The sequence below is a fragment of the Camelus ferus genome, chromosome 20, assembly GCF_009834535.1.
Source record: "Camelus ferus isolate YT-003-E chromosome 20, BCGSAC_Cfer_1.0, whole genome shotgun sequence".
Taxonomy (NCBI): Eukaryota; Metazoa; Chordata; class Mammalia; order Artiodactyla; family Camelidae; genus Camelus; species Camelus ferus.
Window position 1 is genome coordinate 12,503,618 of NC_045715.1, and position 13,296 is coordinate 12,516,913.

The window sequence follows — 13,296 nt, forward strand, 5'->3', positions numbered from 1 at the left end:
CCCAGAATTTCAAGGACTCTGTTGGTTTGCTGCCTGCTTCTTAGAGAGAGCGCGTTTCTGGGGGAGGCGTGTGCGTGCACGCGCGGGGGGAGGGAGGGCTCAGGAGAGGGGCCACCGCTCTCCGGAATAAACAGCAGGGGGAGAAGGGGAGCGCGCGAAGGGCCGCGGGAGGGGAGGGGGCTGCAGCTCCCGGGGCGAGCGCCGGGGGAGGGGGCCGGAGGCGCGCCGGAGGGCTGGTAGCTAGGAGACCCGCATGCCTGCTACGTGAAGCTGCTGCCCGGGGAGGCTGACAGCGGACCCCGGGAAGCGCACGCCCTGCGGGAGCCCTGCCCGCCTGGTCTCCCGGCTCCTGGCTCCGACCTCGCGCGCACGGTAAGGAGGGGCGCGGGGTGCCGCCCTCGCCCCGGGGCTGCGGGCTCGCGGTGCCAGGTGCCGGCTCGGCCTCCTCAGGCTGTCACCTCTTGCTCCCTCTCTCCCTCCCTCGACCCCTCCCCGGGCTCCTCGGCGCCGGGCTGAGCCCCGGGCGGGCGGCCCGCTGGGACTCCAACCCGCCGCGGTCCCCGGGACCCCCGTCTCCTCTCCGCCCTCACCCCTCACTTTCCCCCCTTGCCCCGGGCAGCGCCCGAAACCCCGCGCCCCCGGCCGGAGGGTGGAAGAGGAGGCGGGAGCTCGCCCACCCTCTCCAGGTGTGTGGCGCAAACACCGACGCACCGTTTTCCCCTGGAGTCTGCGATGATTTCCAGGCTGGGGTATCACTTCTCTCCTCCCAAAACATCCCCCCACCTTTTGTTACTATCTTAACTTTAGGATAGTAAGCCGTGGTCAAGGTAGGTGTAACCGTCTTATCTTTTGTATCTGCACCAGTGATTGAGGTACTTTGGGGTTTAGTTTTCCAGAAAATGAAACACTGTGATAAGTTTACAAGGTTTTCTGGGTGACTGTGGTGCTAGAACTTTACCACAGCTTAAAGCAGTAGCTCCTACTTGGGCTCCGAGAGCCTGATTTAGAAATCTGGGACGTGTGCGTGCGCGCGCGCAGGCGTGTGTGTTTAAAAAGCACTCCAGGTGATTGTGATGCGTTCTTTCCTCGTAATTACTTCAACATGTCTAAGGTCCTCGTGGGAAGGAGAGGGGGCTCCCAACTGTTGGTGAACATCACATGGAAATAGTAGTGTGAGTAGAGAATAAAAACGGAGTGAAAGCTGGTTCCCTTCAAGGTCGATGAATTTGCGGTGGTGTCACTGGTTTTAAGATGGCAATTTTGGGAGGGGAGGGGTAATACGTTCGTTTGAAAGTCAGATGTAGACTGGAGAGAAATCCTGCACCCCCGAGAGCCCTTGTTAAAGCGCTATCTTTGAGATATCAACTTTTAAGATGTAAGAATTCCTTCACAAGCACTCTGGCAATTAGAAAAGACTGAGGCCTATTCTCCCGGGAATGAGAAAACCTTCCTCCACTGTGCTTGCATTGACTGACTTTCTGTCAGTGACCACTGCCGTTTTCAAGTGTTGCTTATTTTAAGGATGAAGACCTAAATAGACCATAGCTCTAGGAACCCAAAGAGGAATTAATCGTAGAAATTGATTTAGGTCCTGTTTACACTCCTAATTACTTGAACCAATCTCTTCTACCCTGAATTGGTTAAGAGTGTAAATTATATTGTATTTGAATTGACACAAGTGTTGTTTCTCCATCTTGAACTTTGTTGTAGATACAGGTCTGCTGCTTTTCATGTATATCTATACCTGGACTATTCTAAGTACCTAACAGACTCTGAGTGTAACTATCAGGGAAAATAAAGATTTTTATTTGTCTGACTTTTGAAAAAACTGAGGTGAAGGACTAATTTAAAAAAAAAAAACCCATAAAGTAGGGGTGGGGAGAGTATAGCTCAAGTGCTAGAGCACATGCTTAGCACCCAGGAAGTCCTGGGTTCAATCCCCAGTACCTCCACTAAAAACATAAATAAATAAACCTAATTACTAACCCCCAGAAAAACAAACAAAAAAACCTAAAACTACCATAAAGTCGGTGTAATAGTAAATCATATAACTTTTTATAAAATGGGAGGCTTGTTATGAAACCGGGATGGTATTTGATACTTGCTTTCAAGGATGTTAAGGACAAGAAGGAGACCGCCTGTAAAGCATTTTGAACTTTTAGAGTCACTGTCTAGGTATTGAGCCAATGTAATGGTTTTCCTGGCAAACTTTCTCTCCTTTCTAAAATTAACTTTTCCCTAGGAAAAATAGTGCAGATACGCACGATTCAGCCAACCGAGTCCAGAAAATACTGTTTGAATTTTAAAAGTGACCTTAATTCATCCCTATAGATCTAGCATTTGCAGCCTGTGACACAAAATGTGCAGAAATACTCATTGCTTGCTGACCTTTTCAAAGCACTGGCTTAATGAGGGGGGTTACGGACAGAGTACAACATCATGTTATGAATTTTGTTGGCTTAGGCAAAACTATTATTATTTTCCTAAGGTTTTTGAGTATATGTGTATACACTGGGTCTGGGACTTCCATAATTATGTGTGTGTATGTGTGTGTGTGTGTGTGTATATATATAGCACATGTTTTTAATAGGCATGAAAACCCACAATATTTTTCTTTGTGGCAGAACACTGTAAGCATTAGGTTTTGATTACTTTTTCATGGAAATTTTAATATGACAGAACTAGAAACTTCAAGGAAATAATTCCATAAAGATCTATTTGGAACTGAAGGCCTTTTTAATAAAAGATGTTTGAAGCTCGTCTGTGTGCTTAGCATCCGCAGAGCAATTCTTTGTGAGCCGAGTAAGGGTGGTAGATCCAATTCTGGCAGCCTCAGACGGTGGATGATTAGACCCTGCCACTCTTCTCCAGACCTTTAATTTGGTCTGTAACTTGATGCTTCACTGACCCCACACTCCCCCTGCCACGCTAGCTCAGAGAGGAATTGCTGGCACTCTGGATTGAATTTTTTTCCCCTCCCATCAATTAGAACATGTTTGCATGGGTTGCAGAATGCAGTTACATTTTTAGTTCAGTATTCTAAGAAATACCTTTAGCCACAAAGAGGAGACTCAGGGCAGCCAGATCACATATTGCCTTATTTAATCGTGCTATGTTAATTTCCCAGTGATACAAGTATAATAGGCAGAGAGTCTTAAAACTGGAAAGCATTTTAGAAGTCATCTAGATTCTAATCATTTCTCTCTATGGATGAGTATTAACGCAATTGTAGCCACAATCCAAACTTTGAGAATAGACGTTAAATTTCATATTCTTTTCATAGACATTAAATTTCATACTCTTTCTAGTTCTTGTGGTAGTGAGGATTTTGCTCATTTGGAATGAATTTATGATCAATGATGTAGGAATGGCAGCAAAGTAAGCTGCAAATCTCAGCTAGATTGCCAACGATACTCAAAGTGTGACCTTAAGGGCAATGTAGGTCATTTACAAAGGCGGTGAACTATTGTAAACTAGCATCCTATGTTTTTCATTACTTTGGGCGGGGACTCTTTCAACTGACTGACAGGAGAAAAGTTCACTAAGAGAGATGAGTATAAAGAGAGGAGAGTAAAGTGGTGGGGTGTGCGAAGAGCATGACATACTAAGTCAGCAAATCGTTCAGAAATGGTTAGCCTTCAGACCCCTCCCTAGAGTTTTTATCTGAAATAGTAGAAACAATCATTGGAATTTCCAGCCCTTAAAACCCTGCTTATGTAAGACTTGATATTTGGAAGTCCCACTTCTTAATATTTCTGCGTTTCAAGATCTTCTGTCTTAAAGACTTATCTTCCCAAGTTCCTAGGGTCGAGGATTGACAGAAGAATTTATCCTGGTATATAGGCCCAGAAGATTTGGATCCAATTTTAAGAAACCATATGGAGTCTAGGGGAGTATTCTTGCTAGTGCTCCAACTCGCTACCATTTATTTACTGAGGTACTTTTCATACATAAAAAATACCTTCACAGCCTTGACAGATGGCTGTTACTATCCCCTTTATAAAGATCTGTAATTCAGAGGAGTTAAGCATCCTGACCAAGTACACACACCCCATTCAACATCGCACATTGCATCCCTAACGATGGCAAGATGTTGATGGAATCCATAGACGATAGCTCGTTTGGGGATAGCTGGTACATTTCCTAATTCTGCAAAGGCTTTATAAAGTCTTTGTATGTTTTTATATTTTAGCTTAGATGTGTTTAGTGTGTGGAGCTCAACAGTTCATGTTGATTTAATGATTAAAGACAATGACCACATTTAAAATGTGTTCTAAAGTAGAATTAATCCTCAAAAATCAAGATATCTTTAAGAATAGACTTAAGAACTTTGTGAAAATTTGGTGATTCAGATTATATAACTAATTTGCCACTCTCTCCATTGCTCTCTACAAGTGATTCTCTTTTTCATGGTACTGTTTTCTTCAAGGTTTTTTTTTTTTTTAGAAATTCTGTCTTCTAGTGTTGTCCTGCCAGAGCAGTTATAAATTAAAATATGTATTACTTTATTAAATTTACTTTCTTTTATGGCTCCTTGATGTTATAGTTAGGATGTTATATTTGTTTGGTTTTGAAAATATGGATGTAATTAGGCTATATTTTTTATGAATTTCATTCCAAGATAGTAAAGGGGTAACCTACAAAATATTTGTTGCAAAAATGAGCATTAGTCTGAGAGGGTTGAGAGTCACTGCCCCATAAAGAATATTTCTTACTGAATCTGACACAAATAGAACTATTAAGCAATAGAAGTTTTACCTTTGGTTTCATGAGTTTATATTTTATTCAGCTTCTTTGGGCCTTTGTTATTTATTCCAGTCGGTTACCATTCAACCTTACATAAAGAGGTGAAGAGTTGTCTCCTTCAATTGTAACCCTGAAACTTCTGCCCCAGGAGAGAGTCTTTGCCCCGGTGCAAGGCTTCCTCTCTATGTTACCCGCATTCTTCCATTGCAGTTTCTTCCATATCCCCAAAGGCAGACATTATTCTCTGTGTTAACTGGTTAATAGAAAATTTTTGCAAACGCTTTAAAGGCTCTGCAGCTAGGTTTAGTACAAATAGCAACTGTCTTGGCCATAACATTGGCACAGCCCAGCTTCCAGGTCTGCAGACTGGGGATGTTGGTGCCCGCATGTCAGGTCCTGTTTGCCCCCTTCCTCACCTGCACCCCCTCCTGGAGAGTGCGGAAGTGCATGATGAAATTTTGCTTTGCATCTTCAAGCAAGTTCTTGTAACTTGATACTTCTTTCCCATAGTATTTAATTAATCCAGATTTTTTTCCTTTTTAAAATAATATTCTCCAGTTGCATACTTTAGTACCTTATCACTATTTAAATGTTTTTTTGGAAACCATGTGAGCAGAAAGAGGTAAGAGTATTTGGGGTATTGAATATCAATTTGTGTGTAAATATATTTAAATTTTAAATAGGCTTATTAAGAAAGGTTAAGGAGCATGTCAGACGATGGACTAATTTTTACATTTTGGTTTTGGAAAATGTAGAGGACTGTCAGAATTACCTCTCATCTCACCCCCAGAGATAAGCACATCTAACATTCTGGCATAACTTTTCTACTTTTAAAATTATGCATGTGAACATACATATGTATGAATGTTGTTACAGAATTAAGATTTTTTTCCATGCATTCTTTTTATTAAAATTTTTTTAACAATAGATCATAGGAATTGCCCATGTTAGTTAACATTTTTCTTTAGCTATCTGGACTGTATTTTATTTGCTCACTTTTCTTCTGGTAGATTAAAAAGTATAGATCATATCTTAAAAATTCAACTCTTGCTGCCTTTAAGGTTTCTGTTTGGTATTTTTATTTGCATTCTTTTTATTGAAGTATAGTCAGTTTACAATGTTGTGTCAATTTCTGGGGTACAGCATAATGTTTCAGTCATACATACACATGCATTTGTTCATTTTAATATTCTTTTTTTTTTTAAATATATATATGAGCTTGTCTTCCCTAATCAATGCCAGGAAGAAATGGTATTAATAAACTTTCTTCTTATAAGATGAGAAATCTGACACATTTACTCCCTCTCTCCAGTTTCACCATTTCCTAGTTTTTGTTTTGTGTTGATATAATCTAGGATTATAAAATCAAATTTATTATTATTAATAAACCCTGAAATCATTTATTTTCCATTTGGAAGAATTACTTTTTTTTAATGGAGGTACTGGGGATTGAACCCAGGACCTCATGCATGCTAGGCATGCACTCTACTACTGAGGTATACCCTCCTCCCCACATTTTAAAATTTCCAGACAATAAAACAGGTTGAAGAGGCCAAGAAAATAATCATTAGAAGACGATTTTTTAGAGTTGGTGGTGGATTCAAGTCTCTCATCCTCGCCACAGAGAGAAGGATGTGTGATGCCTGCCTCTCAACTCAAATCTAAAGAAGGGGGTTTTATGCAGATCATTTGAGAGTGTAATGTATATCCCTGCAGATTTGGAGATATAGAGACTCATGCCTGAGAAATCCAAAGGATAGGAGATGGGCTGGCTAGCTCCTCTGATGGTGAAGTGAAAGAGACGTAGCTGTATTGTTGTATAGTTTGATAGAGCACAAAGTGCATGGCTTGTTCCTCAGAGACCAAGGGTAGATCACCATGCTACAGAGTGAGCTAGCCGGGGTCACCTCAGGTCGTGTGTAAGAGGACCACCTGGACCCTAGTAGGGTAAACTGAGAAGAGAGCCATAAGTAACCATCTGCAAGAAGGGATCTGTAGGTGAAAGATACCCAGTGATGGGGATGGAGTTAAGGTTCTCCATCTCTGTACTTTTCATTATCTTCATCACCATCCTATCCCTGGATCAAAAGAAAAAGTAAGCTTTTTAAGTGTCCATAAACTGATGAATGGATAAAGAAGATATGGTATATTTATATAGTGGAATACTACTCAGCCATAAAAAAGAATGAAACAATGCCATTTGTAGCAACATGGATGGACCTAGAGATTATCCTACTAAGTAAAGAAAGTCAGACAAATAAAGACAAATAGTATATGATATCACTTATATGTGGAATCTAAAAAAATAGTACAAATGAACTTATTTACAAAACAAACAGACTCACAGTCATACAAAACAGACTTATGGTAACCAGAGAAGAAGCAGGGGAGGGATAAATTAGGAGTATGGGATTAACAGATACACACTGTTATATATAAATAGATAAACAGTAAGGACTTACTGTGTAGTGCAGGGAAACTATATTTAATATCTTGTACTAACCTATAATGAAAAAGAATATGAAAATGAATATGTATTTATATATCTGTATAACTGATCACTTTGGCTGTGCACCTGAAACATTGTAAATCAAGTATACTTCAATAAAAACAAACTTTTTAAGTAAGCTTTGAACACTCATAGATGACCAGCATTAAATCATTACATCTGTATCAGTCGAAGAATTTTCCTGCTGCCTCCTCTTCCCCCACCTCAGCCCTACTTTTGTATTAGAAAGTGGGGGGTAACCTAAATTAGCATATGGCTGAAGAGAGAAGAATCTTTATTCACCTTTCCCAATACACGAGGCCATACTTACCTGTAGGAGGGAGACGTTTAACTTTACATCAAGTTGGGAGAGTTTGAGTGCTGTATTAGATTGGACACATTAATTACAGAACTGTGATTGATTTTTTGGACTTAGAGTGACTTGAAAAGTCTTCATTATTTAAGACTGATTAGAAGAGTCATGACAGATAACAGGATCCAGCTGTATAGCCCAGGGAACTATATTCAATACCTCATAATGGCCTTATAGTGAAAAAGATTATGAAAAGGAATATACATAAATGAATACATAAATCACTGTGCAGTATACCAGGAATTAATGCATTGTAAATGGACTATTCTTCAGTAAAAAAGAAACATAAAAAATTAAAAAGAAAGATATTTGAGAGTAGAAAAAAAAAAAAAAAGGAAAGTCATGGCAACTGTCCTGAATTTCATCCAAGGACAAGGAAGAACCAGCCCCACATAATAAACTTAAAGAGGCAGTGGAGGAAACAGATAAAGTCATTTTCTGATTACATCCCCATGAGCCCTGCTTGTTCATTATAAGGGTCACACATATGACACCATTTGTAGTTTTTCAATGAAGCATAATTGGCAAGAGGGTGGAAGGGAAGGGCAGATATGGTTATTATAGGAATCAAATTTACTCACAGGAATGTCACAATAACTATTTTCATTTCTTAAAATCATGCTCAGAGAATTTTAACTAATCAATTAAGATATACATTAGGTAATTTTTAAGATGAGGCTTCCAATCTGTTCCACAGCTGGGGAAATGATCTGAGATACTGCTTTTGTGTAATAAGCACATAAGACATTTTCCCCCTTCTGTTTCCAGAGAATCACAGAAGCAATAAACAGCTAAGATGAATTGTTCACCATTTGTATTCTGCCATTGATCAATTAAAAAAAAAGTATGTGTTCCTATAAAACAATAAAGATAATGCCCATAAGCCAATAAACTCTAGAATAAACAAGAATGCTAATGGCTGTCACTTTTCAGCTTTTAGAAATTTAAAAAGGACTTTAAACTATTAGCTTTCATATTATATTCCCAGCATTTGCAATGCTATTCAATCTAAGTCTTTTAATGGTAAAGGAGTGACAAGAGGACAATCTAAGTAATGTTTCTATTAATGTGTTCCTAAAAGTTGAAAAGACAACTTGAAAAATATGTGAGTTGCACACAGAGTAATTACATTGACAAAGAACAAGTGTGGTTTATTCCATAGAAGTGGAACTTTGGACCCAGAGGTAGAATGTTAGATTGACCTGCAAGGATAGAAGAAAGGTGATGACTTGGCATGGGGACGTGAATGAGTCTTCAGTGGCTCTAGAGGAAATCCTGCTGTGCCCTGGGGATCCTGAGGCCAGGGCCATGCTATTGTAGGACTTTGCTCAATGTTGTGTGCAGTTCCCTTAGTGCAGTGGTTAGGAGCAAAAGTGCTAACAGTTGTGGGACCTGGGGCATTTTATATCTTCAGTTACGGTGTCTTCCCTGTAGGAGGCAAAATTCTAAGATGTGTCTCCAGATTCCGCCTTCTGGTATACACCTCTATAAATCCTCTCCCCTTGAGTGTGGCCGGAGCCTGGGAAGATGGTGGGATAGTTACTCCCATGATTATGTTCTGTTTTATAAGACTGGAGAGAGATTCTCCTGCTGGCTTGAAAGGAGCAAGCTGCCATGTTGTGAGGGGTCCATGTGACTAGGAGCCTGGAGCAGATACTAAGTCTGTGGTAAGTTGTTTCATGGCTACAGAAGATGCATACATTTCCCATTTTCTCTAGTCTAACTCTCAGTGTTATTACAAGCATATGCTGGAAATTCTTATTCTGTCCTCATGTCTCTTCACTTCATATGTTTTCCATTAAAATTGTTTCTCTGTATCATGCCCAAGACTTTCTTCAGATTTATCTTTCATTTCGCTAATTCTCCCTTCAGCTGGTTGCACTCATCAGCTTTTGCTTTGATAGTATACTGTAACAAACAACCTTAAAACCTCAGTGGTTTACAGCAGCAGATTTCTCTTTCTTACTCACACTGCCCACCAGTGGTGGGGGGTTGGGTGCAGGGTCTTTGCTCCAAGGGGTGTGTCAAGTTCAGTTGACCCCCACACATCTTCTCATTCTGAGAGGTTTTCATGGTGTGCAGGAGGGTTGGTGGAGACTTGGAATGTTCCCTAAAGCCTCTGCTTACTACGGGTAAAGTCTCACTTAGGCCTTTAACCAAAAGTTGAGAAGAAAAAATTTAAGCAATAATATACTATATTGAAGTGGTCTCCTTTTTTTTTTTTTTTTAAATAAAGATATTTTAAATTCTAGATCTCTATGTCAAAATTTTTGTCTCTATCACAAAATCCTTGAAATTTTGCTCTTGTACTTCATAACGTCTTATTCACTTATATGTTCCGTTCCTCCTTTATCTTCCCCAACATTTTAAAAAATATTAAACTTCTCAGAGTGCCCTTATTATCTGTACTTTTGGTGGTAAACCCTCTTTTTTGATTTATCGGCTAGTCCCCTGTCTCCCTTGCTGGTTTGCTTGTTCGTGTGCCTTATCACCTTGGACTGCACGTTCAGCATGTGAGTTCCACATGTCCTGGGTTGTGGAGGTGTTTCATATTTCTTTCATCGAGGTCTGCGTGCGTCCTCAGTTTGAGATCTGGTTTCCAATCGTGTGTGGTTAGAGTGCGTTTGAGCTCCTTCCTTGTGCTTCGGGCAGGCATAAGTCTCTGATTTCTCATTGCTGACTCTCTTTCCATTATTAGCCCAGCACCAGTGGCGTGCTTCTGTACTGCTTTCCTTCCAAGAGGATGGAGTTTTTCTAGTTATTCCACCCCGCTGACTTTATGTAAGGTGCTTACTTCTAGCTCCACAGAGTAGGTGAACGCCACACTCTAAGGTAAATATCCTATTCTCCTATTCCTACTAGGTCTTCAATTCCTAATCACTGTTGTGGGTTTTGAGGTTTTTTTTTTTGTTTCTGGGAGAGTGCCCTTTCTTGCTTTCTGCCCAACTATGTATTTAAAATAATTGGTTATATTTATCCAGAGCTTGTATGTGTCCTCAGAGAAGGTATGGTGTGGGGATGGAGTGGTCTTCCCAGACTGGCTCAGTGTGCCTCACTGACTACAAGTCTTTGACTACAAGTTCACTTTGTGATCTACACTCCACCCTCATTCCATTGTTGATTGGAATTACATTGAATCTATACATTCATTTGGGGAGAATTTATGTATTGACAGTATTGAGTCCTTCCGTCTGTGACTCTGGTGTATATCCCACCTTTCATTTGAAACTTCTCTTTAATGTCCTACTGAAACTGTGCAATGAAAAAACAGGTACTGTATACTTACTGTTAAATTTAGTTCTGGCTTTTATACTTTATTCCCAGCTTGTTGAATATCATTCAAATTAATCATTATAGTTTTAAATTTAATTTCATAAATTTATTTTTATTGAAGTGTAGTCAGTTATGATGTGTCAATTTCTGGTGTACAGAATAATTCGTTTTAATTTGGTTGGACTAATTACTATTATTTAGCTCAATTTGCTTAGTGAATATAAAGTGACAAACTTACTGGAATGATTCAAGTTCACATTTTCATTTATGAGTTTAGTCTTAACATGTTATAGTTTGGAAGTCTAAAATATGCACTTACCAAAATTACTCAAAATGCATAAAGTAAAGCTTTTTGAAACATGAGTAAAACTAGAAACTACTAACAGAACAGTAAACTACTATGCATAATTTTTTTACTTGATGCATGTCAGAATCAGGATTTGTTAAATCGCTAGTCGAAAGAAGAAAGTTGTGGAACCTAGGTCTGTGGCTAGACTGGGGAGCTCAGACTTAGGCAACAGATACTGAGTGAGCAGCAAGATCTTCATTGCTAGGCTATGGTCAAAGTCAACTCAGGCACAACAGAAATGGTACATTCCCAAAGTGGCCTTGTAGAGAGGTCAGTCAAAACCCTGGGACCCCACCACCCTCTGTTGGCAGCGTATTGTGGTTTCATGTACCCACAGTTTTGAAGGATTTTACAAAATTTATTCTATTTTTTAATGAAAAAAATAGATGTATGGCACCACATGTCAGGTGATATAAGAATCTAAGGGGGCATTGCCAAATCAACCAAACCAAAATGGGCCAGTCTTGTAATAGGACTTGTGGGCTACAATATTCTTTATGTTGTCTGTAGTCATTCTGGTATGCTTAGAGAGCACCCTATATTAAAATTTGCTCATTTTAGAAAATTGTACCTTTGCTGTTTGCTTTTCTTCTTTTCGTATTATTTGAAAATATAAAAATATAAAGTCTTATATATGCATATTTAACTACAAATCCACAGACCTATCTGAGAATATATTAGGAAGGTTGTGGAAAATAAAAAAGCCTCGTTATGTGAGTTACTAAAGTGAAATACACCTATGAAAAACAAATGGGAAATCCATTATTGACGTTGGAACTCGTGTGTGATATTACAGTTACAAATCAACTTATTCTTCAGGCATATACCTTCTTCACATTTAGCTGGTGTTTTTGTTTGTTGCTTGTTTGTATTTTTTACCATCTCCCTTATACGGGGATGAAGGAAGAAAATGAGGGTGAAATCAAGTCAGATTTGTCGTATCTGAGAAGCCTGGTGGAAGTTTGTTAAGAATTGCTGTATAATAGCCTCCCTTTATATTTGCACAAAATTAAATGCACATTAAATAACTTTGTGATACATTATTTCAGTTGGATCTCACACAACCCTGTGAAGTAGATGGTGAAGTTATTAACATTCATACTTTCCACAACCAAGGCCCACAAGTTGAAGTGACTTGCTCAAGGTCTTCTACTTAGAAAAGTGGTAGATTCAACCTGCAAATAGAAATGACTAAGGTGAGGTCTGTGGTTTGGGAAATAGTAATAAGTAAACCGCAATTTGTGGATTATTAGGGATGATATTTCATCTGTCTTATATGTTACTGTCATTGGCATGAATGATTAAGAGTACAGTTTTCTCTTTGAATCAAAATGTCTTAGTAGTTTTATAAAGAGAAAGCCTTTTAAAACACAGAAAGAGGCTTATCTTCAGAGAAACGAGGAGACAGAAGCAGAAGGCAGTGTGATTTTGGGAAGTAACATTTACCCAGCACCTATTACGTGTTAAGCTCTGCGTGCAGCACTGTGCACAGGTGAGAGAAGAATTCTTATTCCCATTTCACACATGGCAAAACTGAGACTCACAAGGGTTTCAGTTCAGTCACTAGTGCAGGTTTAGTTACCCAGCTACTAATGGAGAAGCAAGGATTTGAGCTTGGGCCAAAGCCTACTCCCCTTCTCTGTACAAGGCTGTCTGTGAAACGCAGATCTGATAGTAAAGCTTTCTCAACAACTGAACTGCAAGATGGAAACCAGGTGCCACCTTTCTTTTTACTACAGTCTCACCATGTCATCAATAAATCATTATTGCTTGCAGAGCCTTATTGATTCAACTCTGGAGGGCTCTTTTCTGATTGGCTCCATTGATTAATGTCGTGCTTAAAGCTGGAAAGAACCTCAGGGATTTAGGATTTACAAACTAAAAGTATAGATCAGAATTCTTTTGTGGAACATTTTCAAAATATACACACCACCTGATGAAGTAGGTCTGAGGTGTGGATGGGTATGTGTATTTGAAAAAGTTTCCTGGGTTATCTGATGCACTGTTCTGGTAAAGAACTCTCTCTCTTGTCTAACCCCTTTATTGAGTGGATGAAAGTTTCCTTGG

The 13,296-nt window shown here is 39.5% G+C and overlaps 1 protein-coding gene across 2 annotated transcripts in view; it reads left to right on the top strand.

The window, feature by feature from the left end:
• Nucleotides 1-218: 218 nt before the first annotated feature.
• Nucleotides 219-13,296, top strand: part of RNF144B (ring finger protein 144B) — a 133,855-nt gene continuing 120,777 nt past the window's right edge. The window contains exon 1 of one of the 2 annotated variants that reach the window (XM_032462558.1): nt 219-372. The gene's annotated coding sequence lies outside the window, so the exon portion shown is untranslated. Of the gene's footprint in view, nt 373-10,293; nt 10,440-13,296 lie in introns of those variants that run through there. The other variant, XM_014567329.2, reaches the window with a different exon arrangement.